Genomic DNA, 27,947 nt, shown 5'->3' with positions numbered 1-27,947 from the left:
GTCCACTCGGTTATCGTACCTGGCATCAGTAGACTATGTACCTCGTACCTGGCATCAATGACTCACACAGTAAAAGATGGCGTTTCATAGCGTACTAGGAGGAACATGTGGGAGGTGAAAACTTTTATTCTATACGTTCACTGTATGCTTTTAATATTTTACTGCGTGAAACGCTTATTATAATTGGCAATACTTAAGCAGCCGTACTTCCCGTTTAGGGATGGACGAGAAACCCCAGGCTTTAAGATATTTAGTAATTGCCCAGCGGTGTTTCTAGCTTTCGATATTAAACTGGTGAAGAAGAATATGACAGCGTTTTGAGTGATTCGTTTCAGAATAGTTGCAATTGACAGAATGGTTCATATAAGGTTTGAGGTGAAATTGTTACTGATGTATTTTTTCTTTTTCTTTTTGTAGTATAATATTGAGTAGTATTTAATGTTAATTTTGTATGTTTAACAGGAGTTTGATGTTCGTGGGTGGACATGTTTTTGTGCTCAGTAACCACACATCTTAGCTTTTCTTTCGGCGAATTAAATCTTCGGTAAATGTTTCGCAGAAGGAGGCTAGAAGTACGTAAAAAAATACAAATCTTACGGGAGAAATAGAAGACGCAAGTACTTAGACCTAACCAAATCTAAACTAAACTATTTATTAGTGCTGTATCGCCGGACCAATTTGAAAATCGAAAACCGAATACTCCATTCGGTTATGTTTGGTTGGATTACCTTAAGTTACGTTAGATTGGGCATATATTCCGAATTTGGGCGTCCGCTTTCGTCAAGGTTTTTCGCTGTTATCTCCTTTCCACACTTTCTGCAATTTGTTATTAGGTTCATTAATCCGTGCTCTTCACAAACTTTTAAAAGATTTTGCTCGTTATCAATGTATTCCTTCACAAATGTTAAAACTGCTAGTTCATTGCCCTTGTACATTCGCCATATTGGTAACATAAATGCTCGTTTCTTTCCCACAATGCAACTGTTCGGTTACCTTGCGCCAAGTAGTTCCCTCCGCTCGCCATATAGTCCCATGTTTATAACCGCTTATATATAACAAATAAACAGATTTTTCGAGACTCTTATATATTATCACGCACATAAACGATCAAATTATTTATATATTTCCTGTAAATTTTAAAAATTTCGCTGGAAACGGACGCCCAACTTTGGAATTTAACCCTTAGATTGTTGTATTAGGCGTGCAGTATTACTATACGGATCCATAGTATGAGTAGGGGTAGTTGTAGTATGGACGGTTAGAAGTCCCGTAGGGGTTGGTTGGGTTCTGTTCTCGACATGAAATGGGCGAAATAAAAAGAGTTGCCGAAATTTTTCTGTATATTTTAGAATCTATGGATCTGTCTTCGCGAAATAGTCCGTCCGCCTTCACATTCAGTGACGCTTACATCAAAAACAACCAACAAATACAACCACTTTCCTAACTTAGTATTCCCCTTATCTGACCCATTCATTTTTCCTTACAAACTTAGGCTTGTGTATAGCCCGCTCCCCCCAGTTCTTTGTCACCGGACCTGGAAGAGTCACTACTACTACTTATATTGAGAACAGAACCCAACCAACCCCTGCGGGGCTTCTAACCCGTTCCTACTACTACTACTACTACTACTACTATTGCTACTAACTACCACTACTACTACTACTACTACTACTACTACTACTACCGCTACTACTACTACTACTACTACTACTACTATTTATACTAAAACTTCCTTACCACAGAATTTACATCTTAAATCTTTATAACATGCGGTTCCGATTCATTATGAACTAGTATGAATCGTTAGAATCATTATGATTCGTTAAAAATCACTGGGGGGAGCGGGCTATACTCAATCCCAAACTTAAATAAATTTCCCGATTGACCCGGTAAATTTCCAAAATTTGCCCGACGATACAACACTTAACCCTTAAACTAACCTGAGCTAATCTCAACTACCCTAATAATAGAAATAAGCAAAATTTTATCATTTCGACTTTCACTAACACTACCTAGCCTAACCTAACGTGAACAGAAACTCCGAAATCGTATTTTTTTTTTTTTTTTTTTTAAATAGAAAAAATAGCTGGACCCCTTCTGCTAAACATTGTCCAAATCTTCGTTAAATAACTAGGGAGTGGTACTGTCAAACAATATTAAGTATAGGTCATTTTTTATACCTCCAACTTATAATTAATATTGTTCCCGACTGTATAATATTAAGAAATACCTTTGTACTTGTAGTTGCTGGATGGTTCGGCGTTGCCCTCTTTGTTGGTCTAGCGGACAGTGTGTGTGCCATTGGTACACGTAGTTTCTAGCACAATTAAGTTTCACGATCATTCAGTTTTTCATTAATAATCCGTCTTGTTTAGTCTAAAGGACATAATTGTGGGACGTTAAACTAAAATATATTCCCGTTAATTTCCGGAGGTTGGCCCACAAAATTGTAATATTGACGAGGAAACTGGGTTGATTATACGAAAACAGCCTTGTACCGCAAAGTAGGTCCAGTATTTTCAGCCTGAAAAATATGCAATTTTTGTGATTTACCAGGAGATTCATTGTCATTATCTTAAAAAATGTTCAATAATTCCTTGGTGCATATTCATTTTAAGAAGACTGGTGTATTGCGTTTAAAAACTGTATCCGGAAATATGCAGTAGAAACTACAGTGTAAAAAAGAATCAATCCTGTGTTAAGTGACCACTAAGAAGCACGAATCCCATCTAACCGAATCAGGGCAGGAGCGCAGGAGGAAGACCAAACCGTTTGCGTGAGGCTGCGTCCGTAGGGAACAGGCCCGTTGGCGATAGTGCTTATGTGAACAAGGATGTCGCTAGAAACGCTAGGTTAGTTATCTTCTCTACCGACAATTTTGTGTTTTTGAAGTAAGTTCCTTCCACTGCCGACTTCAGCCAATAACATTTCACACCATCAACACGATGTTCATATTTGAAAATGGAACTACTCTTCCATTTCTTTATTTTCAATGCCTTCCTACATTTGCTACACTTCCTGCTCAGTTTTAATCGTTGCCCCGCATAACTTTTTTTTTTTTTTTTCGTTCACTAACATAAATTGCTATAAAACCCATTAATTAAAGTGTCACATGCAACTACCATTTGAATGCTGGAAATTAATGTACTTTGCACATGCTTCGATTCAGGTAAAGGAAAAGATCTTGTGCTCTTGCAGGGAAGTGTCCGTAAAATACTGGCGCATTAGTGACAGGGTGTGCGCTTAAGTGAAATCAGATTCTAGATTTTTAGTTGACATACTTTGGCGGAACGCTACGAAAGTAGTTCCGTAACTTAGGTGTGTCAAGTTTGCAATTTTAGTTTGTTAAACAGGTTAATACCTGTAACACCATTAATGTTATAATGAATCTGTGTTCGGTTAGGGGGGGGGGGGTTACCTCAGTGCCAAGTTTTGCGTGATTACAGGGATTAATCACTTCTAGACTAAAAGTTGAATGCTACTGTGTATTAATTATATTATGCCGTGCATTTCATTCAGTAATTGATTTGCATGTATAATTGGTATAAAAAAAGTGTACTAGTGCAGAATATTCCGTCATAAAATGGTAATTGTACTGTTAAAATGAGTGTGTGTATATGAAAGAGAATTGTGTAGGATATTTATTTTGGGTCTAGTTCTTTAGTTCGTATTCTGAAGCGGAATTAAACTAGTTTGATAACGGTGTGCTCCGTTATTTTTGATTGGTTAAACATAGTCAAATATTTATTATAATAGTAATGTTAATGGGGCTTAGGGGCTTTGCCTCTCCTCAATATATGAATTACTTACCTTATATTAAGTCCTGTATTACCTTGTCATCAGTTTCCACTGTTTCACTTGCTGCTCCTATTTTCTGTGAGTGTTTTGTTCTTAGTGAATACATACTCCGTACTGTTCGTGTTAAATGAGATGGGAATAAGCTCCGCAGGTGACACACAAAATTACAGAATTTGCGGGGAAATTGATAGAACTGCAACCGTCCACTCTGATCTTTAAAGAAATAACCCAACCAGAAAGTGTGTGGACCATTGACGAAAATAAAAATAGGCTACAACTACTAAAGTTTTGAATTAAATGTTTGGTGTTAGATAACCAAGTAAAATCTTTTCCTTCGGTACATTTCAGATTGCAAGTAACTGCAAAGAAAGAAATGAACTATCCCTGTTTACTCACAAAAATATTTGGAAAATGAGGGGGTTGAAAAAGTACGAAAAAAACTTCCTGGACTAGCTAATTTCTTTCCAAAGATACATACCCGGTACTCACTCGCCGATTGGTAACGCATTTTCTAAGTAGTCTTAAATACTAATTATATTAGATTATTTTATTCAATGGAAGCATTGATTAGAACGGGTTATACATTTTATTACCGTAGTTGCTCGGAGTGACAATTAACACCGAATTTTATATATCAACATTTTAAAGTGCCAACTAAATGTTCTTTACTCTTAATAACTGCATAGTATGTACGAAACAAACAAATATTACGTATTATTATTAAAGTTACCATATGAATGACGGGCGAAAAAGTGAAAGTTTTAATAAACTATTGCAGTTTTTAAGAAAGAAAGTTCCAATTCCTTTCGAGAAATTAAAACACTTCTTTTTTCTAATGAAATGTAGCACTTAAAATATTTGAAACACATGAGTGAAGGTACTTGCTAGATCATTACTGTAATTCGGGCAAATACACTATATGGAGGTATCACTTACGCGTGGTACAGTAAGTTATAATAGTCGGCACGCAGAACACCTGGTTGTAAGATTTCGTTCAATCCAAAAAAGTAAAAGCAACCGGTGGTCCTAAATCATCAAGACCACTATCCTGATCATTTCTAGACCGCCGGTCGCTTGATGCGAGCGGAAGTTCTCCCCCGTACACCCCCCTCGCATCTCTACTAAAGCAAAAAATGAGCGTTTAGGCCATATCTCCGAAACTAATCACGATATTGATGAATTTCTTTTTCCAGTTTTATCTGTAAGTTGTTCTTTACGATTTTGCCTATTCATGCTTTTGATAGACCCAACAGGTTTTTGAGAAATTTAACATAAACAGTAAAAACTTACATATTTTGTTTTTGATATTTTCTTATTTGCTCTGTATCTCTCCAATGAGTTGAGCTTGGAAAGAACGTCTCTAATTAAATTTGTAGAGCATTAAATTATCTTTCGAACGGTACCAATATTGTTAGGTATACTTCCAGAAGTAGTCGTACAACGAGGTAAGTTTGAAGGCAAGTGCGCTTTGATTCGAGTGGTGGTGTTCCCAGCCCCCGCCAAGTGAACTTTGTGGTGGACAAACACCGTGTGCGTGGGTTTTCTCGGGGTTCTCCCGTTTCCTCCCACTTTCTTCATTCCACCATTTTCATTCATTACTCATCATCACCGTCTCCTTTAGCCTAACCGGCATAACCGTGTGACGTAAAACTCAAAGATTTCATTTCATTTCGAGTGGTGGTGCTCCAATTGGCACCACTGAATTTCAACTCACGTCAGTCAATAAATGTTTTGTTTCCGAGATGAAAGCTGATTTTTTCCCAATATTTGAAGAACAATTCTCACCCTTCTCCCTTGAGCTTTCCTGCACGGTCATGATCATTTCTAAATCTCCGATCACTTAAGGATCACGAAATTTTGAGATAAGTAGAGATGTCTTTTATAGTATTAAATTACATTTACGGTTGATATTCAGAATGTTTCGGACTCTTCAACTCTATTTGTGTGCGGTATTTTCACCAGTCGTTGAAAATAATTCCTTATTTCTTTAACACAAATGTTTATCGTACCGTAATGAAAAAGCAAGAAATATAAAGAATGTAACATATAAAGATGTCATAAGTGAAGGCAAACACCATTTACAAGTGATATACAGGGTGATTGAGAACATCGTTGTAAACCAAAGGGTATTTCTAAAATCAAGAATGGGTCTGTATTTTCTCAATGGTCACTTCAGAAAATGTCTTTACAGAAACCTCAATAACTATATTTGTATGTAGTTTATGAAAATATTACGTCGAACTTCATTAAATACTTACTAATTACTGGAAACAAGGAGAACTATAATAATAATATACATTATCATATTAAATCTGCGCCAAATATTTGCAAAATTACATATTTCTTTAGTCTTTTGAGTCCTCATCAGATGAATAATTTCCTGGTACAAAAGTGTTTATAAGTAAGTTATACTTGGTACCATTACAGCTACCATTGAAGCCCGCACACACTTGCAATTGTTCGTGTCTCACATATGTTTATGTATACAAGACTTTAACTCTGTTCAACTTTTACGCATATATTTCTGAGTGGTCCAATTGGCACTAATTTTCTATTCGTAGTTTGTCAACCAAAATATTCGGGTTGAATTAAGCCAATATTCGAGTCGCTGGCGCGCCGCCAAATGTATGTTTGAAAGTGTGCTCGCTTGATGTGAAGTATTAGAGAATCCTTCGTTGGTGGAAGACGGTCTGCTCTTCTGTAACCAACCAAATCAGCACAGACAGCACTAATCAAAGATTCTTGTGAATCGGTGTGGAGATTCACCACAAATTCTTCAGCACGTGCTATCGTCTCATCATCCATATTACCAGATCCTAATTTTCCTAGCAAGTATGATTTTAAAAGTATACATTTCATGCTTTCTTTTTTCTAATTTCTGCTAGCTGACTGGTGGTGTCGTTTCCAGTAAGTACATGGAATGCTGGCAAGGAATGGCATAATTCATTGTTGAGCTCATTCACAATTGTGTGGATTGAAGTAAATTGTAATTTTATTGATGTTCTACGAGACATCCATATTTCTTCTGCATTAATTGTTATAAAGCATTGTATAATAACAAGAACATCGGTGTCTTTTCAATTAATGAGCAGCTGCTTATAACCACAGCTTGAAGCGTGGTATGCGTAAAGTATTATCCTCGTATATAGCCTATTCATGATTAGATTTCAGAAATGGTAGGTCTTCTCCTTGTGATGACTCCACGTGAAGTAAGTCGGTAAATCCACCCCGATGGGGTAACTAACTCTTCCATCTTTTCAGTGTTTACCTACACAACGTAATCATCTCAAAAGAAAGAAACGTTGCGAGGTCAGATTTGTTTTCAGGCAAATCAATAAAACTCTTCCACTGCTGAGGTAGAAGACAGTATCGACCTTTAATACTTCTCCGAATCAATCAGTGAGTACTTGCTGTTCGCCTAAATCTTGTCTCTCTTTTAATAAAACATGGATTGTAATGGCAGAATAAACCATCAATTCGTGAGCATGTCCTGTTTAGAAAGTTCAGCACGCATTTTACAAAAATATGCGCCAAATAACCACCAGTCAGTTAGCAGAAATTGGAAAAAAGAAAGCATGGAATGTGTATTTTTAAAATCATACTTGCTAGGTAAATTAGGATTGGTAATGTAGATGATGAGACGATAGCATGTGCAGAAGAATTTGTTTTGAATCTACACGATTCACAAAAATCTTCGATCAGTGCTGTCTGCTGATTTAGTTGGTTGCAGAAAAGCAGGCTGTCTTCCACCGCTCTAATGCTTCACATCAAACGAGCACATCTCCAAACATACATTTGGCGGCACGCCAGCGACTCGAATATTGACTTAATTCAACCCGAATATTTTGGTTGGCAAATTACGAATAGAAAATTAGTGCCCAATTGGACCACTCAGAAATATACGCGTAAAAGTTGAACAGACTTAGTCTTGTATACATAAACATATGTGAGACACAAAACAATTGCAGGTGTGTGCGGGATTTAATGGTAGCTGTAATGGTACCAAGTATAACTTACTTATAAACACTTATGTATCAGGAAATTATTCATCTGATGAGGACTCAAAAGACTAAGGAAATATGTAATTTTGCAAATATTTGGCGCAGATTTAATATGATAATGTATATTATTATTATAGTTCTGCTTGTTTCCAGTAATTAGTAAGTATTTAATGAAGTTCGACGTAATATTTTCATAAACTACATACAAATATAGTTATTGAGGTTTCTGTAAAGACATTTTCTGAAGTGACCATTGAGAAAATACAGACCCATTCTTTATTTTAGAAATACCCTTTGGTTTACAACGATGTTCTCGATCACCCTATATATCACTTGTAAATGGTGTTTGCCCTCACTTACGACGTCTTTATATGTTCTTATATTATTTATATTTTATGCTTTTTTCATTACGATACGATAAACATTTGTGTTAAAGAAATAAGGAATTATTTTCAACGACCGGTGAAAATACCGCACACAAATAGAGTTGAAAACTCAGAAACATTCTGAATATCAACTGGAAATGTATTTTAACCCTAGGAAGTCCAAGGGTGGGGCTTCTCGAACCCACTCGTTTGTATTTCTTGATAAAACCCCGTGGTATGTCTTGATTAAAATATTGAGAATTTTATATATTGTCAATTATTACTTCTTTGATAAATCCACATCATTAATGTGCATTTCTATTTAGTAACTTGTAAGTTAAAAATTATTTCAAAGTAGTGGGCTCATCGAACCCCCTCCTTGGACTTCCATGTGACTTACTTTTTACAAGTATATTTCCTGAAGTTAGATTTTTTTTCGTTTGTATTTAAAAAGGATTGTGTTATGTTGGGAAACAGCATATCAGCCACGAGTAAGTTCTGAATGCTTATTCTGTATTAATTTCTTGTTAGATGGCGTTATGTAAGTTACTGTATGTTATACTGTGGGTTCGAGGACCCCCCCCCCCCCTTCCTTGGACCTACTTGAGACAAAAAAAATTCTTGGACATCCTAGAGTTGATACTATAAAAGACGTCTCTAGTTATCTCAAAATTTCGTGCTTAAGTATCAAGTGATTGGAGATTTAGAAATGATCATGACCGTGCAGAAGAGCTTAAGGGAGAAGGGTGAGAATTGTTCTTCAAATATTGAAAAAAAAAAAAAAAAATCAGCTTTTATCTCGGAAACGAAATCTTTATTACTGACGTGAGTTGAAGTTCAGTAGTGCCATTTGGAGTACCACCATTCGAATCAAAGCGCACTTGCCTTGAAACTTACCTCGCTGTACGACTACTTCTGGAAGTATACCTAACAATATTGGTACCATTGGAAAAATAATTTAATACTCTACAAATTTAGAGATATTCTTTCCATATCTTAACTCATTGGGGAGATACAGAGCAAATAAGAAAATATTAAGGACAAAATATGTAATTTTTAATGTTCATGTTGAATTTCCCAAACACCCGTTGGGTCTATCTAAAACATGAATAGGCAAAATCGTAAATCACACCTTACAGATAAAACCAGAAAAAGAAGTTCATTAATATCGTGATTAGCTTCGGAGATATGGCCTTTTATTAGGAACTCATTTTTTTAGCTTTAGTAGAGGTGGGTGGGGGTGTACAGGGGGAAACTTCCGCTCGCATCAAGCGACCGGCGGTCTAGATGATTTAGGACCACCGGTTGCTTTTATTCTCTCGGGTTGATCCAACTCCTTATTTTGAACACTTTTCCAGATTCTGCCTCCTGACTATAAATGAAAAATGGCTTTGACTTTTAACGAATAATGATTTAAATACTAATATAAGTAGAGCTTATTACTCACCGCAGACTGAGTGTTCATCTAACACGGAATGTACTTGAACCTGAACCCACAAAGTGGGGGTGATGTATATATTTCCTGAAAGCTTGGGTCAAGGTAAGATCAAAACCGGTTACAAAAATTGGGGAGGTCTCAAGCGTTCCGCTTGAGGGCAGCACGTTACTCATTTTTATTAACATCTTTAAGCGTGTCCATGAAGTCCGTTGCAACCCTAAAAAATCGGAAACGGTGGGACAAATATGTCTTTCATTATTTCAAAAGTACAACGTATAAAAGTAAAAATAAATTGTCCCAGACGGGGTCCACCTCAAAACGTTTAAATGGAAAGGGGGGTCAACTTGCATATTGTATGAAATTTGGTGCTAAATAAAAGAAGATAAGTCGCGATTCTCTACGAAAAGCCTGTGCAAAATAGTGGTGGTTCAAAACATCAACAAAATCTTTATTGCAAAGTCTATGGCCACTCGTATGAATCTGAAACAGTGGAATAGGTGTAGAAACAAAAACACGGATATGTCATTATTTCAAAAGTATAATGATTCAAAGTGAAAAAAAAAAAAAAAAAAAAAAAAGGTTCCAGGGTCTCAGATGGGGTCGAACTCAACATGTTGAAATGGGAAAGGGGTTCAAGTTGAGTATTGTATGAAAGCTTATGTTAAGTGAAAGAAGAGAAAACAAGGTTTGACTCTTGATGAAAAAGTCTATTGCCACTCCTATTAATTTGAAACGATGAGACAGGTGTAAAAACAAAACAAAATAAAAACTAGAATGTATCAAAGGAAATGACTCGTGCCATTATACAATGCTTATCGACAGTCGAGACTTGTCCAATGTCCAATTCTGTATCATTTATCACGAACTTTCATATGATGTGCTTCTTTACCCCCTTGGAACTTAAAACTTTTTAGTTGGACCTCGTCTGGGATCCTGCAGTTGAAACTGGGATATTTCTTTTATCCTTTGATACATTCTAGTTTTTTTGTTTTCTTTTTAACTCGAGTAAAGCATCTCTTTACAGTGCATTAAGTACAAAGTTCATTAAATGTGCAAGAAACTGTATAAAATGCTAATAAATAGATCAAGATATTTAGAATGTGTAATGTATAGTAAATACTATACATTATACACGATTAATTTAAAACTATGATTGAAATTAACAATAAAGCGTAATAAAGCATAATTTTGAAAAAAATAAAGCATAATGTGGGTTGCTCTACTGATTACTATTCAATATACACTTTGTAGTGACAAGCATTTCTCTCGGAATAATGTGAAAAGATATTTCCAGTTGAAGGCCTTCGTGTGATCGTTGTTATTGGTAAGGAGCAATTTGATTCTACTAATTTTTTGTTAATTGTTCGTCGAATGTTGAAACTGAAGCACAAAGAAAGGAGAAACAAACAGGGTCAGTGAAATTTACCTAAAAGTATTACTTCCTCACAGCTGAGAAGCATATGTGAGGTGTGGTGCCTCCTCAGGAAAAGGCATCTGGGAACCAAAAAGCCTACCATTATACAAAACACTTATTTTGTAATAGTAACAAAAACAAAATGTGAAAAATGCTGTATGACAGTAGTTGATGTAATCGTGGCACAAAATGTAGATGTTGCAATAGGCCTATCACGCAACTACAGTTGTGACTTTCTTAACGTATGAGTTGGCAACATTACTAGCACTCGAGGAACGAACGGAAGGTGTCTGCTGGGCCGGTCCTCAAGAATTCTTCTCCATAATACAGTGGTCCAAGGGCGATTTTTTATGAAACTATTATGTAAAATTTCGGAACCAAAATGACGTGTTCTTTTCAGGATATCTAGTACTTTTAGCAGGATTTCTGGGATTGGTGTTTCTGAGACACTAAAATAATAATAATAATAATAAAAAAAGAACGGCAATTAAAGAATTAGCCAAGCAAGTTGAAACATGAACATTGTTCATAAAACTTGTTAAACTCAAAAGTGGAAGTTCTCCTTTTCAGGGAAAGTAGTACTGATCAGTACCGATCCATAATTAAAGTTTTCGGATTGACAAAATAAATAAGAAAGAATCAGAAGGCAGAAAAGTTCATAGCACAAAAACTTCGACACAATTTCAAACGGAAAACATTATTTTAATTAGTAAATTGTTCTTTTCCAAATAAAACAAAATGCAACAAAGTATTTAGCCTAAAATCATACGTGAGAAATGGTGCCCTGCATCTCGGGCTTTTTTTTTTTTTTAAATGAAGAGAGAGAGAGAAAAGAAAGGATTTCTTTGTCCTGAATTTTAACATCTGCTAAATTCAAGAACATCTGGGACTATCAAGGCGACTCCATACTTGAAGTGGTATGGACTGTGCAGCCAACTGGCGATAACTGAAAGTGACTGTTTGTGACTCTTAATCTCTTGAACCACCAGATCGATCTCAATCAAATTTTCAACATAAATTAGGTTTGGGTCTGGGACGATTTTTATCATTTTACTTTGACTGAAAATTTGATAGACATCGGTCGGGTGGTTCAAGAGTGATGAAGTTAACTTTCATTTTTATTATTATATGTAATATATATAATAAAAATGAAAGTAACTTCATTACCGGTGTCTTATCAAATTTTCAACATAGATGAGGTTCGGACCTGAGATGGGTTTTGTCATATCACTTTGAAGGTGTAACTTGAGGAGGGGGAGAGGCATTTAAAAATGAACGAAAGTGAAGTTAGTGTCGAACCTGTTGTTTCCGGTGTCGCTAAGATGAACATTGTCACTTCGATGCTATTTAAATCCAGATTCAGCCCCAAGGCTTGGAAGAGGGGGAGGCGGAGATACATAAAAATGACCAATATTAGTATTGAAGTTTTTGAGGTCACAGAAATGAGCATTGAGACCTCCGTTGCCGTGCCCCGCAACATGGGGGGAGGAGGAAGTTATACAGAATTATTGAAAATGACCGATATTAGTGCCGAATCTATAGTTTTCGGGGTCGCTGTAATGAACAGTGACACTTCTGATGTCGTTTAAATCCAAATTCAGTCACAAAACATGCGGAGGAGGAGGCCGGAGAAATATAAAAATGATTGAAAAATGACTGATATTAGAGAGCGTTTTAGTAATAGTAAAGAGTGACTCACTAACGGAACATTGTTACTATTTTTTTCTCAATTCCCATTCGATATCAGGACAACTGAGTTTTGAACACATTTTAATGCTGCATCTATGTTGATACATGATTTGCATCTTGACCTGTGCGCAGTCTAAACACACACACCTTATAGATGTTGCAAGTTACTTGTATGTGTTTCTTCGTTCTTCTTGAAGTATTTTTAATTAGTAATAAGGGAACATTTCAGAGGTTCTACGTTGATAACATCATACAACTTAAATATCAACAATTACTTAAGTAATTTCCTTAAATACGTATTTATTCTCATGTTTACATTCATGCTAAAGCTATAAGTACAAGTAAACTTTGTTACATTTATTGGTATAATCGTATTGTTTCCTCAGTAGTTTTTTATGTACGAAAGTTGCTCAAATTTTGTTAGCTGTTTCTAGAAGTTTTGGTAAATACTCCTTGTCCTATTCCATTTTATGTCTTTCTAACTCCGCCTATAAAATGTTATTTTGGTATCACAACGATAATGATAAGGATGCTAAAGAATCATAAGTTTCGCGTTTTTTAAAAAAGTTTTTACACTATGATTACTTACTTTGATTGCCTTACATGCTTTCTTTCCATAGTCTTCAGTGTTACCATATCTTAATTAAAAAGGAGATGTGAGTCATGTAGTTATCAAAGTTTTTTCTTGCTAATATTTTCGTATCAAATTATATTTACTAAAGTTTTGTTAGTTGACCTTTTAATTCCTGATTATGAAGTCCCATTGCTTTTATTCTACTAATGATGATGATTTAAATAATACGTTTACGTTTTCACTCGAATGTTTCAAGTAAGGTTTGAAAACTTAAAAAGAAAATTACCATGTTGTGGATTTAATATTTTTTGGCGAGGAGGGGGGGGGGGAGTGTAATTGAGCTTTTCGGGATTCTCTAAGTTTCTTTGGAGCAGTTCTATTTGAATGTGATTTGTGTATGATTATCGTAATTTACATCAGTTTTCTGTTCCCATGCTTTCTATTATTGTGGTTGAATTCCATGCTGCTTTGGTGTTAAGCGTTTTGTTGGTCCGTTTTGAGCATCGAGAGTATATGGAACGTAGACGTGTAATTTTAGGTGGAATTGAATCACCGGAATGCTTTCAGTAGAGATGCAAAGAAAGCCGGCTTTTTTGAATCGATGGTTTTTTGCTCATTAAAAGCCAGCTGTTTTAGGGAAAAAACCGAGAATTTTGGAAATTTTGGCTTTTTTCATTTTCATGATTTTTCTATTGGAATAGCTTTCTTATAGTATACTCTAAAGTTAAATAAGATTTCATGACCTAAATACCATATTTCGCTCTGGAATTCACCATCATGATGGATGGAGGACAGGTTTTACGAACTAAAGTAAAAATACAGTACGTAGTATTTGAGGGCAATTGTAGAGGATATTTAACTGGCGGATTTAGAAAAGTATTTTGGGAGGGTTTTACCATATTAATGTTTAGTTTTTCTAAAAATACCTAACTTTTATTTAAGGAGAACTTGGAGTTTATGAGTAAAGGCATAACACATATTTCGATTGTTTTAGAAATTCCGTAGTTTCGGGATGCAGGCTTCAATCTGTAAAACATCCCCACCCTATCCCCCTTCGCAAATCCGTCACTGCTGGTAATTAGTAATAACAACGATTTAAAAACGATAAAGGAAGTCGGCCAGGATTCACAGTATACGCACTATCTCTACATTCACAGATGGAATTAAGAAAAACTTTAGTCAAAATGCTCGAATTCGGAGTTGAATCCAGGACGCCCCGATAGAAGTGTAAAAACTAACCACTCCTCATGGTTGTTGTGCAGTTGTGCTTAACTTAAATATATTCTCTCTCTATGGCTTATGGAATCTGAAGGTTCAGTGCCGCGTTCACAAAAGCTTTCCACTGACTTCTATCCTTAGCCAACTGTATCCAGTTTTTACTTTGTATTTCTATTTCTGCGAGATCCTTCTTAATATTGTCCTGTCATCTGCCCTAGATTTTCCTAGTGGACGTTTTCCGATTGGATTTCCAGTTAAAACTTTGAAAGCGTTCTTATCTTCTTCCATTCTGGCTGCATGACCTGCCCACCTGAACCTCCTGGACTTGATGATCGCAACGATGTTTAGTAAACCGTATAAATTATGCAGTTCTTCATTATGAAGTTTCCCTCATTCCCGTTCCTCTTGTGTCCGAATATTCGTCTCAGGATTTTATTTTCAAATACTTTCAGTCTGCGTTCTTCTTTCATCGCAAACGACCATGTTTCACAACCATACAGAACAACAGGCATGATTATCGTTTTATATATTTTAAGCTTTAAATTCCTCGACAGAATTCGCGACGACAAAATATTTTGAACTGAATAATAACACGAATTTTCTGATTTCAGTTGACATTTAATTTTTTTGTGGATATGATTTTGATCTGGTAATATTGATCGTAGATAATTGAAAGTATCCACTTTGTTGAAACTATTATTTGGTATTTTAACGCATCCACAATTTGCCGTATTACGATCCCGGTGAACTTCCATTTATTTAGTTTTCTCTGCATTTACTTCTAAACCAATGTTGCTGCAAGCGTTTAGTAAGGCCTGTGCATTTCTTTCTATTGTTCTCCTATCATCACCTATTAAATTTACATACGCCATAACCTGGTGAATACCATTCAGCTCTAGGGCCTGGTTGCTATCTTTAATTTTCCTTATAGCGTACTCCGAAACAATGCTGAATAATAATGGCGATAACGCATCTTGTTTCAGCCCATTCTCGACGTTGAAGCTCATGGACAAGAATTTTTCTATTCGGACCTTACTCGGATGGGATTCATTTAAACACATTTTTAATTAATCTAACTAGCTTTTTCGGTATTCCGAATTATGTAAGAATTGTACAATACTTCCCTCCTATCCGAGTCCTAAACCATTTTAAAATCAGTAAACAGCTGACGTACTGGGTAATATATTCCCATTTCTTTTTGAGTATTTATCGAATAGTAAATATCTGGTCGATAGTTGATCGATTTCCCTAAATCTACACTGGTAATCTCCAATAATTTCATCTGCGTATGGAATCGATCTTGTTAATATAATGTTAAGAGAAATGCCTCGCTAATTATTACAATAAGTTTTTGTCGCCTTTCTTGTAAATTGAAACTGTGATTGATTCTTTTCAGTCTTCTTAAATGTATTCCATAGTTTTTTTTTTTTTTTTTTAACAAAAAAGTTGAATTCCTGTCGTTAAAAATTCAGAAACCTTCAGGACTGGGTAAACCGTGATGGTGGTTATAAGCCTAGGAAACCGCACGATCAGATGAACGGTCTATTACGCATATGATCCATGAACAGAAAATTCGGTACTTTCCCGGTTCTAAACAAGCTTAAGGAACAGTCAGTGCATTATAGAATTCGGAATTTTACCGATTTTGCAGATCCGAAGCACCTAATAGGTGGTAACAGATTATTACGTATGTGATCAATGAATGAAAAATTTGTTCGAAATATCCATACAATGTATATGAAAGTTAAAGATTTCAAGAATGTGTAGAACCACCCGAAATCAAGCTCTTCATGTGCAGCCTTTAAGATTATCATATAAATGTATTTCTCTCATGTTTTATTTTATTTTGTTTCAAAAAGAGAATGTGATATTTTGAAGTAAAAATACTACATACAATTTTGCTAGTTACTGTTTACCCTTGGACATTAGGTCCCTCGACACTTCTGCGCATGACAGAAGTAGAAGAGTCCATTACGAAAAATGGGTATGTGTATGTACGGACAACATGTGTTCGTTTTCTCCTCTGGGAGCGAGAGAAAGAAGGTTGGAAGTTTAAACATAGTTGCCAGCGTACGTAAATTGTCCCAGGTCAGGAATACATTCTGGTCAGGTGATGATGTCACGCAGTGAACAGAGCGCGCGCAATTTAAATGCAGCCTAGCATTGTGTTTTAGGGGCTTCGACATTCGGTTGATCGCGCCAACAACCCGCGGGAGAACTTCAGTTATTATATTGTCTTTCTCTACAGTATACATACGCTTGTGCGTGTACAGTTTACTGTATTTTTCTAGTTCTTTTTCTTACCTGTTTCGTGGTTATGCTTGCGTGAGCGTGTGTGTGTACGCGCTTCGTTTTATTTTATTATGATGGAGCCAATACCGTCAACCAGTGAAGCCAAAGTGTTGTGCTTATCCCCTCCTCCAAATTTTGGATTCCTCTAATTTTTTTTTTTTTTTTTTTTTTTTTTAATCTGGCCCCGTAGATCCCCAATCATGCCCTGGTTATCGTGCTTTAAGTGCTGTAGGCCCACTTTGATTTCATTGTTATATTATTATTTATAAAGTCTTATCAGTATAGATTTACTGCGCCGGGTTGGTAACACTGCAAACAATACCTTTACCGGCGACCCGAATAACCAACGCTTTCCTTCCTTTTCTTTTTCTTTTACAGCCCATTCCTTTCATTAAGATAGACTCTCCTTGGCACTCCGCCAACTAGAGGTCTCGGCCGAATGGGTAAACAGTATTTATGGATCATTTTTTAAAATAAAAGTACTTACTTTTGTGTATAACAGGTTAAAAAAAAATTACATCTATTGGTTAATCCTTAGAAATTCATAATGCAAATATGTTAAGAATTTTTAAAAAATCTTTTCGAAATTCATGGTTTATTTTAGGTTTTATATTATTATCTACATCAACCACTAATTTAATGAGTTTTTGTGCTGTAGGGAAGCGAAACAAAGTCTTCTTTATCAATTTAAAGCAAAATTTTGAAGGAAAAAAAAAAAAAACGCCCAAAATTTCCCAAGCAAAAAAGCGAAGTAGAAAAAACTGAGATTTGTTTTGAGCTCTTGCATCTTTCCCAGCATCTTTTCCGAGGTTTTGGATTTCAATAATGGGGAATCGAACCAGATGCCACGTGCACCAGACATGCGCTAGCCATTGCATCGGAGTCCCAGCCCCCGCCAAGTGAACTTTGTGGTGGACAAACACCGCGTGCGTGGGTTTTCTCGGGGTTCTCCCGTTTCCTCCCACTTTCTTCATTCCACCATTTCATTCATTACTCATCATCACCGTCTCCTTTAGCCTAACCGGCATAACCGTGGGACGTAAAACTCAAAGATTTCATTTCATTTTTTCCATTGCATCGGAGACGAGAGTTATTCAGTGTTGTGGGAAATCATATTTGGTTGGAAAAAAAAAAATTCACTCTTATGCCAAACTCAGTGCCCATAATCATTTCATGCTTGAATAGCAAATTGTGTTGAGAAACGATGAAAGCAGTCAACACTGTTTTTGTTTGATAAGTAAAACATAACTATGTTAACTCTTCTTTGTTTCATTCGAAAATTGCGAACTTACAAAAAATAATATATATATATGTGTGTGTGTGTATATTAAAGGCAATAACTATTATAGATCACAACATACTCATCTCTAACGTAATGACTACTTTTTACTTGCGATTGTTTGGTTAACGTGTGCAACATTGGCGTAGGAGGACCAGGTTCAATTTCCGGTGAGAGCTCATGCCTTTGTAATTCCACGTTTAGCTGTATGTGCACGTCTTATATGGCATAGATGCAGAAAGGTATATTTAATAAGCAGGTGAAAGAGAGTTCTGTGCCAGTTACTTTACGTAACACCTGTAGAACGATGGGAATAAGCCAAGCCGTAGTTCTCATATGTGCAGGGTGTATCAAAAAGAACTTTACAACTTTGAAAACTCATATTGATTGATTCTTTTATCTTACAGACCTGGTTTTGATGTCATTTTGTAGCAAAATACATCAAGTTTTAACTCACGTAGTATACTAGTTCAGAAACAAGCCACCGCAAGGACTAGCGACAGTTGCAGCAAAGATGATTCTTTACTGATCCCAAGCGTGCTAGCTGTGTGTTTTGGTTTGAAGAATCCAAGTGTGCGACAACTGTACAACGTAATTGTCCTACAAAGTTTAGTAAAGATCATCCCAGTAGGCCTACTATTTGTCAGTGGCATAAATGTTTTATTGAAACTGGATGTTCGGTAAGATGTAACAAATCTTTAGATTGTCCCTGTACGTCTGAAGACGTTGTAGAGCAAGTAAGACTTCAGATGGGATGTGTGCCGCATCACCGGTGGAGTGCGCATTGAACCTCTTTAGGTATAAGATTAAAAAAACTTGAAGTATTTTGCTACAAAATGACACCAAAACCATGTCTGTAAGCTAAATAAATAAATGAATATGAGTTTTCATAGTTGTAAAGTCCTTTCTGATACACCCTGTAAAAGCAAGCTCTTTGTTTATACATATTTCAACGAACAATTACCATCCCCTGTGCGCGTTCCTTAAGAAAATACGCTGCTTGTAAAAGTATATGTTGTGAGTAGTTTCCTCCAATGAACAAATAATGATAATGGATCTTCAATTACTGCCATTAGAATTCTCAAGTAAAATATACCTGTAAATAGTTCCTCTATACTACTTCACTTAATGCGGGACATCGGTGTAAATATTCCTTCGAATCATTGGTAGGCACTTCTTAAAATCATGTAGTTTTTCTACCTTTACTCAGATTTTCGTGTCACTTTAGGGAAGCTTGTTGTGCATCCAGCAAATACATAAATGCCACATCACTTGATATGGGGGGGGGGGGAGGAGGACCACAGTGGCTCAGTGGTAATCGTCCACTTCTGGCGCATCGGATCCTTGGTTCGATCCCAGCTCGCGTTATGTGAGCTTTGTGGTTGGTAAACATCTTGTGCGTGAGTTTTCTCGAGGTTCTCCCGTTTTCTCCTACTTTGTTCATTCCACCATTTCATTCACTTCATCACCATTATTCTTATTCTAGCCGGTATAATCGTGGGATGTAAAAATTAAAGATTCCATCTCATTTGCAACACTTGATATGATGAACCACTTGGACAAGGTCCCTTACATCTGTACTGTATTTGGCTTAAGTTTGTGGCAAGACAGACAAGATATACTGCATGTATCTGTACTCCAACCATGGTTATTCCACGTAACAAACTATAAATCTTCGAACTGCAACTCCGTGCTTGCTAAGTTTAAACGTTGTTCTGATATATTAATACTCAGGACATAAGTATACTGGGCAGAAGTATATACGTTACAGGCTTCCATTAAACTAATGGGAAAATTTGACTACAGGAAAGCTGGAAAAAACAACAAAGGCCAAGAAGTAATTACCAGTGAATAAATGCAATGTCCAGGCTGGTTCTTACGTGAACTGATGTAAAAAAGGTAGCATTGGAGATATGTAGAATAGACCATCTGTCTTGGTATCCCCTTGTAACTTTTAAATTATTAAACCAAAAACTGAAATTTCATCAAATATCAATACGGAGACATTGAGATATTCTGCAGAAGAGCTTCGAGAATAAAGGTATTTTTCCCCTTCGCAAGTGTTACTTATGAGATCTTAAAATAAATGTATTGTCAAATGCTCTCCTCCGTTTTTACTCTACCAAAATTTTCGTTTCTTTTTCACTTAATTTCTTATCTTTACTTCAAACGTAGTTTCCATGCCAACTTCAATCTGTTCTCCTCTTCTGCATTTTTCTGCCAGGTGTACGTTATCTTTAGCTTCAACGTTTCTTCATATTTTAGAATTAAGTGTTCTATTGTTTCATTCTCTTCTGGACAGAAATTACATTTTCGGTTCACTTCTTTATTCTATCTTTAGCTTGTTCTAAGGCTTCCTCCTGCCTTAGAATAGTAGACTGCTACGAATATTGTTGCCATATATATATATATATATGTATATATCGGGTGTTCTAAAAATGGCGCCCACAGATAACAGAGTACTATTCTACAGGTTGAAATTAAGCGAAAATATACATAATTGTATAAAATTCGGATCCTCGTCTGGAGACGCGAAGCGCACAATGTGGCAACGTGCCTCGGAAAAGATTCACCAATCTATCAAATAGTTACATCGATTCTTTCCAGATAACAGCAGTTAAATTCGATATACGCTGACAATAGCCTCAGTAATTAGCTTATGAATCGATATAAGTACTTAATAAATGCATAGAGCAATGCTGATGGTTCAAAATTAATCTACAACGTAGCCAGGTAGTGAAAGTTTGATTCCGCAAAGCGGCTGAAGGAGGTCCCGGAAGATATGCCATTAGATAGCATTTTCACTTTATTATTTTGACCTTAAGAATAGCGCTTTGTTGTCCATGGACGTCATTTTTAGAACACCCGAGTATTTATAACTCATTTATAGCACTTGGGAGCTGCCGTGGCTCAGTGGTAGAGCGCTCAGCTCTGGTGGATGTGGTCCTTGGTTCGATCCCAGCTCGCACCAAGTTAGCTTTGTGGTGGACAAACACCGTGTGCGTGGGTTTTCTCTGGGTTCTCCCGTTTCCTCCCATTTTCTTCATTCAAACATTTCATTCATTTTTCATCATCACCGCCTCCTTTAGCCTAGCCGGCATAATCGTGGGACGTAAAACTTAAAGATTTCATTTTACTCTTAGGGCTTTCGGTTGTGTGTGTTCTTTTCAGACTATCTTTTGGTAGCTCTTCATACCGGTGTCTTCATATTTTTCTCTAATTATTTTTTCTGTTTTTTCCCATTATCTGTAGTTTTCTTGTCTATGGCAACGCATGGTTTCATCATATTTCGTTTCTCTTTTACTTTTCTCAGCCGCTTCGTATATTCGTATTTTTTTTTCATATATTGTCTAGCCTCAATATTTTCTGCTGTTATTGTTTCTTCCATGAGCTTTTAGTCTTTCTAAGTATGTAAGATCCTGTTTCATCAAAGCTATTCCAACCCATTTCTCCTGTCATTGCCAGTTTTGAATATATATATGCACGTTATATATATATAATCACAGACCTTTTGTAACTTTCTTTTGATTTTTTTTGTTTTTCATTTTCTTGGAAGTATTTTTCTCCTTTATTGAATGTTTACTTAGGAATTCTACTTCCCAGTCTTTCTTATATTTATCCGACATTGGAATGTGGCGCCCCCATCGCACAGTTCTTCGGAAATACAGTCAGCCACTGGTCCTCTAACTAACTGACTGACTGACTCTATGTGGCCTGTGGAACCCGGAGGTTCAATGACGCGTTCACAAAAGCTCTCCACTCACTTCTATCCTTAGCCAGCTAGATCCATTTCTACTTTGTATTCCTTTTTCTGCAAGATCCCACCTCCGGTGCTTGGAGTCCAGGGTTTGAAAAGACCCGGGTATTTTCGAAAAAACCCAACCCACCTGGGCCCATGTGGGTTTTTTCAAGTTTAATTGGGTTTTATCGGGCTTAATTGTTTTTTTTTTCGAAATATTTCAATGTCTTTGGGGTAAAAATGTTTAAAAATGATTTACATTTCAAGATTGTCATTGTCACAACTTGCAACATTTTTCTATTCTCTGCTGTTTTGAAAAAATGTCCGCCATATTGAAATTTTTTATTGGATAGCCGAAAAAATCTATATAGCAAATTTAGAATGTCTCGTGCTTCTACCCTCAAAATTTGAACTTAAAAAGTCCGAAAATTGTACCCTGTAGCATGGATACATGCTATTTTGAATAATGGCCGCCATTTTGAAATTTTATGCCGCCAAAATATATACAGCTAATTTAGTCTCTCGTGCTTTTACTCTGAAAATTTCAACTTGAAAGACCGAAAACTGCTCTTTGTAGCGTGGATATCAGCTATTTTTTTGTAAGAGCCATTTTGTAATTTTACGTTCGTATGCCGCCAAAATCTATGCAAAAGATTTAGTGTGTCTTCAGTTTGTACCGAAAGTTGGACATTGTGTAGTACAGGCAGACAAACGAACAAATGTAGATCATCCCAGGAGCCTGAGTGACGTTCGGCAAATATGAATACCAAATAGTTGTATTAATTTGAAACAGACGTAATTCATCAAAATGTCTTATATGAAATAAATATTTTTCAACGTAAAATAAATGGTTTTATTGTTGAAGTTCACTTTCGATGCTTTGTGCGTTCAATTACGGGAATTTCCCGAGCACTTGTTGCAAGACGGTTCTTTTCTAGTGTTTGCCAACTATGGAAAGTAGAAAAACCGCCCGCCCGCAAAATTCCCTATAATATAGGTCTAAGTGTAACGTATCTCTGTTCGGACCCCCTCCCCCATGGGGAGGAAAATACTATCGTGAACAAAAGTTCTTTAGCACCTGTATTCTGCATATCCTTGGTACATTCAATAATAAGCTTAATGCTATAAATTAGGAATGGCCAAAATTTTCCGGATTCCGGAAATTTCACTTTCCGGATTTCGAAAAATTCCAGAGTTCAGAAATTTTTCCCAATTCCAGGATTGGCCATCCTTACTATAAATGAGAAGCTGAAATCGGCATTGATCATTTTTTTTGTTTTTATCACCACTTATTTAAAATTATCGAAACAAATGAATAAATTAATCTTTACTTGACAATTTTGGATTTGGAAAATGAAATTTATTCTTTAAACTTACACTTCAACTACAGGAAATTGCTTTAAGAAGTCCTTTTTTTACTCTCAATAAATGTATAAAGTTCCTTACAAATAAATTTATATTTTTCCGTGATACAGTCCCTGCCATCTCTTCAAAATTATGTAAGCAGATGAACAAAATATATTAATCGTTGATAGATGGTGAAAGGTGAGTTTTGGATTTACAGAATGAAAGTTACTTTTTAAATCTATACTTTGAACTAGATACAAGTTTGAAAAAACCGGTCATAAATGGGCTGGTAAGAAGTTTGCACCGGTCACCGGCTTTAATCAAAATAACAGCAATATTTCCGGCCAGGCCGGTGAATAACCAACCCTATTCTTTTCTGAAAATTAATTTAAAACAATTACAAAGATAGGCCTATAATTCATATTTTATAAAGTAAATGTTTCAAAATGTAATAAACGAAATTAAATATCTTCCAGCGTAAAATAAATAGTTTTATTGTTGAAGTATTCACTTCCGATGCTTTGCGCATTCAATTGCGGGAATTTCCCGAACACTTCTTTCACGACAGGTTTTCACTGAAAATGCAGCTTGCTTTACTGTACATCGAAACTTCAATTAACACTGAAGTTTGAATTCAGCACTTGAAATAGTAAGCGTTACGTAGTCTTGGGAGCTTCGAGCATTAAGCTTCTTAATTTTGACAAGAATTTTTATGCTATTGCTGGTGTTGATTCTACAGAATGCTTATTTGAAGGGTAGTAACAAATGACTGTTGTTGGAAAACCAAATTTTACTGAATACTTTTGTTACCACCAAAGGTAAGAAATAATACTAAGAGGTTTACTAATGTATTTACATATTTACTGTTAGTACCGGCACCTATGACCTTAAACCCGTCAACGTATGAGGGATAACGTCTCTCGGCGGCGCCGAGTCAGCAAGCACACTATTCACGGAAAGTACTTCTCTAAAATATAGAATTGCTTATTTTACTTCAAATAGGCTATAAGCATAATCCACACATTAATTTGTTCTATAATTATCTCAAGCTAAGGGAAGTTTTTTATTCATTCATTCAGTTTATTCAGAACTTTATAAAGGTCTTATGTTGAATGTTGTCTATCTTAAAGTGAAAGCATCTAATTCGCCCAAATAAAGTTCAACAATAATATATTTTTGTTAAGATATGTAATACAATATGTACATATATAGATAATGTGAAACAGTGCAAGTATGTTTTAATATACAGTGGTTTGGTATTTACGTAATTTGACAAAATCAAATAATAAAGGTTCATTTGTTGCCGTCACTACAATCTTCAGCACACGTCACTACTGTGCTGGTCTTCCTGCGTGAATCACAGACAAAACGTGCATTCAGAGCAGATAGTGTTCACTTTCCTGTCTGTGCGTCTCGGACAGTATGTGCATCGTCCCCTCTTTTGTATCTTTTGGTCTTTTGATGTTGTGCTTTGAGCCACAGCTTTTGGTGCAACCAGAATTCCAAAGGATTCAATTGCTCTGATAGTAGAAAGATGGAGACCATTTGTTGGGTTTGATTAATTCGTTGTCTAACTCCAACAGAAATTGATACCTACGATCTGTCTGCCTACACTTCCAGTCTTTGTTTATTGAAATCCAAATTATCAAAGAATTCACAGCTCCAATATCAAGCATGTTCATGAAAAGTCTCAGAGGCCATCTTGATGTACGTCTGGCACAAGAGTATTTTCTGATCAACTTATCTGCACCAACCACCCCACCTTTTGTACGGTTATATTCGAGTATCATGTTGGTTTCTTGTGACTTTCTTAGAAACTGAATCATCTACAAACTGACTGGAAAGTACACAGACTGTTTTGTTTTTCTTTGGTACATAGCTCACCACTGCTATATTGTCTGAAAATATGAATTTTGATGAACCCAGATCTCTTCCTTTTGCGGTTTCCATCATTGCGGGAATATCAGTTTTTTTTTTTTTTTTTTTTTGTTGTTGTTTGTTTGTTCTTAAAGTTCCTGTCATGGTAATATTGTTCTTCAGTAAAAATTCAGCTGTTTACACAGATGTAAAGAAATTGTCTCTAGTTACCTCTCTTCCAGACCCAAACAGTGGTTCCATCATTTCACATACTGCACGGTGTCCCAAATTTTTCTCTCGTGCCCCTCCTGGAAGCTTCCGAATATAGACTTGCATGTTGAACAAATATGACATCGTCACGTCTGCAGCTGCCCAGACCTTGATCTCATATTTTCCTGGTTTCGATTTCATGTATTGTTTCATTGAACATTTGCCCCGAAATGGGACTAACTGCTCATCTACTGTAATTTCCTTAAAAGTTTCAAATAACTTATTACAATTTTTTACAAACGAATCCCAAATTTCATTTATAGCTGCAAATTTATCTTTTTCCTTTCTTTCAGCACTGGTTGCTTCATCAAACCTGATAAACTGTAGGATATGTGCAAATCTGTTCCGTGTCATGGCAGCAATAAAAATTGCACGACGAATACTTTCATCTGTCGTCCACATTTCAGAAATTCGTTCCTTCCGGCAGCAAAGAGCTCCAGCGATCAGTAGCACACCAAAAAATGCTCTCATTTCGACAGAATCTAAATTGGTCCACACTTTCATTTCGTTTGGAGGATTTTTTGCATTGGAACCCTGAATAACACGTGATGCTTCAGCATTAGTGTGGGTGCAAATTGTATCTACAATTTGGACATCAAGGAACATATTGAAAACTGCAGACATTGTGGTTGCAAACGTAGCTGGTTGTGTTGGGCCGGGAGGCGCTTTCACAATATTATGTTGACGACGGCGAGTCACTGTGGGCACTGCACTAGTCCATTTTCGTCCTGTCTTTGCAATGAATTCCTCTTCATCACTATCACAATCTGATGGTTCACTAGCAATGTTATTGCATTGCAGAAATGACTTCAAGGTTGTCTTCTGACTCTGACACCTTCTTGTGGAATGAAGTCCTCATCAGATTCACTCAGGACATCTTCTGGGTCACTGAGATTACATTCGTTAAGCATATAAGCAATATCATCATCTGAGATCCGCCTACGAGCCATTTCCAAAAAAACTTCAACATTCACAATCTGTAAAAATCAAGAAATAAAGTAATTAAAATATGGAACATAGTTTACCAAGCGGGGTCCTGCCAGGACCCCAGTTCAATTTTTATTTTTTATCTTTTTTCAGAATGAAAACAATGTATGTTTAATTATATAGTAAAAGTCTTTAAGGTATAAAGGACACATAAAAATCAAGAATAAATTTGTTCTTATAGTTGCTGCAAAATAATTAAAAAACATTCAGTGGGGTCTCTAGAGGACCCCGCTTGTTATACTAAGGGTTAAGTTATTATCAACCTTTAAATTGTCTATTACCTATTTTGAGGTGAAGAAGGAAAATAAAAGTATTTCTTTTGTGTGAATCGAAGTGATTTAATACAGAAATTTTATATGAGCTTCAAGATATAAATAACAAGGTAATACTAATATTACTTCGGATTCTTCCTGTAGCAAATTATTTCAGGGTAAAGTGGTTTCCGTTGAGTACCAAACGTAGAGCAAAGGAAGATTAATTTTTCAAAATTAGTAACCACTTTTGCTTGTGAATTTGTTTTCGTTGAACTATTTTTTTGTTGCTGTTAGTAAAATAGTAAAAGATAACAGTTCGCCTTTTCTTTTTATTTATTTATTTATTTATTCGTATATCTAGGTGTTACCGACATCTATGGCCTTACGCTTGTCACATATGAGGGTTGACATCCGTCGGCGAGCAGACTGTCAGGGAAGGAAGCGGCATGCTTTGGACCTGCATGTTTTGGACCATCCTTTCATTTATCTGGTGTGAGGAAAATCCAAGGAAAACCACTCAGAATAGCTGGCCTGGAGAAACTGTTAACACGTTTTCGAACGAGTGTTCCCACTGGTATTCGAATTTTTCAATTTTATTTAAAGATAAGTTGAAACACCACAAGATAGTGCATGAAGGCTGTAGTGTGTACTAAGAAAATGTTCTCAGAGCTTGAAACATTGGATTTTTTTTTTTTTTTTTTTTTAATGCAAAGGATTTGCATAAACTCTGGTTTGATGGAATTTTTTTTTCTTCTGTCTTTCTCTTCTCATCAAGGAGTAGCGACTCTCTTATTCATTCTCGTTTGTAGTTTTGGTCATACTCCTTACTTCACACGTATCATACATTTTATGCACGTGTAAACGAATATGCATCTTCTTTCTTCTTGTTTACGTCAACCAAAAGTTGGTGGGCAACATGGAAATTTTAAAACATTTCTCTCCTTTGGGAGAGCTGTTTTATACTTCAACAAAATCTCTTCTTCGTAACTGCATCCTATACATATATTGTTTATTGTTATTACAAGTTATTAATTAAAAACAGTCAAGATAGCATTTGAATTTTACGGCTTGTGAAAAGAAATCAATTACATTCTTGTTTGAATGAAAATGGGGTGTAAGGAGCGCTCCCTAGTGTGTGCTCAAATGCCAACCTCACTTCCTCGTAGTGCACCCTGGAAACTGCATTCATTGTAATGCAGGCTAACGAGGCTCTGGCGACTGGTGACACCAGGATAAACATGTTATAATGAGAAGCGGGTGGGGACAATAATCTTGATTTTTATTTCTTGGGTACGTTTCTGTACCAAACATGAACATATTGATGTTATTTGATATTTTATTTGCAAGCAGTTTCTGTCTGTCTGTGTGATTTGAATCATTCGCTATTTTTGTTTCTTAGGGTTTCAGTTATTCGTTTTAGTTGGG

The 27,947-nt window shown here is 36.1% G+C and overlaps 1 long non-coding RNA gene across 1 annotated transcript; it reads left to right on the top strand.

Annotated features, from left to right (window-relative positions):
• LOC145689036 (uncharacterized) lies at positions 1-27,630 on the top strand. The gene is made up of 2 exons (XR_014132067.1): positions 1-114; positions 26,884-27,630. It is a non-coding gene; the product is annotated as an uncharacterized LOC145689036 (long non-coding RNA).
• Positions 27,631-27,947: the final 317 nt, after the last annotated feature.

Source organism: Thermobia domestica, chromosome 7, assembly GCF_964235325.1.
Source record: "Thermobia domestica chromosome 7, izTheDome1.hap1.1, whole genome shotgun sequence".
In the NCBI taxonomy this organism is placed as follows: Eukaryota; Metazoa; Arthropoda; class Insecta; order Zygentoma; family Lepismatidae; genus Thermobia; species Thermobia domestica.
Note: the sequence above shows the minus strand (reverse complement) of the source record. Positions and strands in the feature narration are given on the sequence as shown.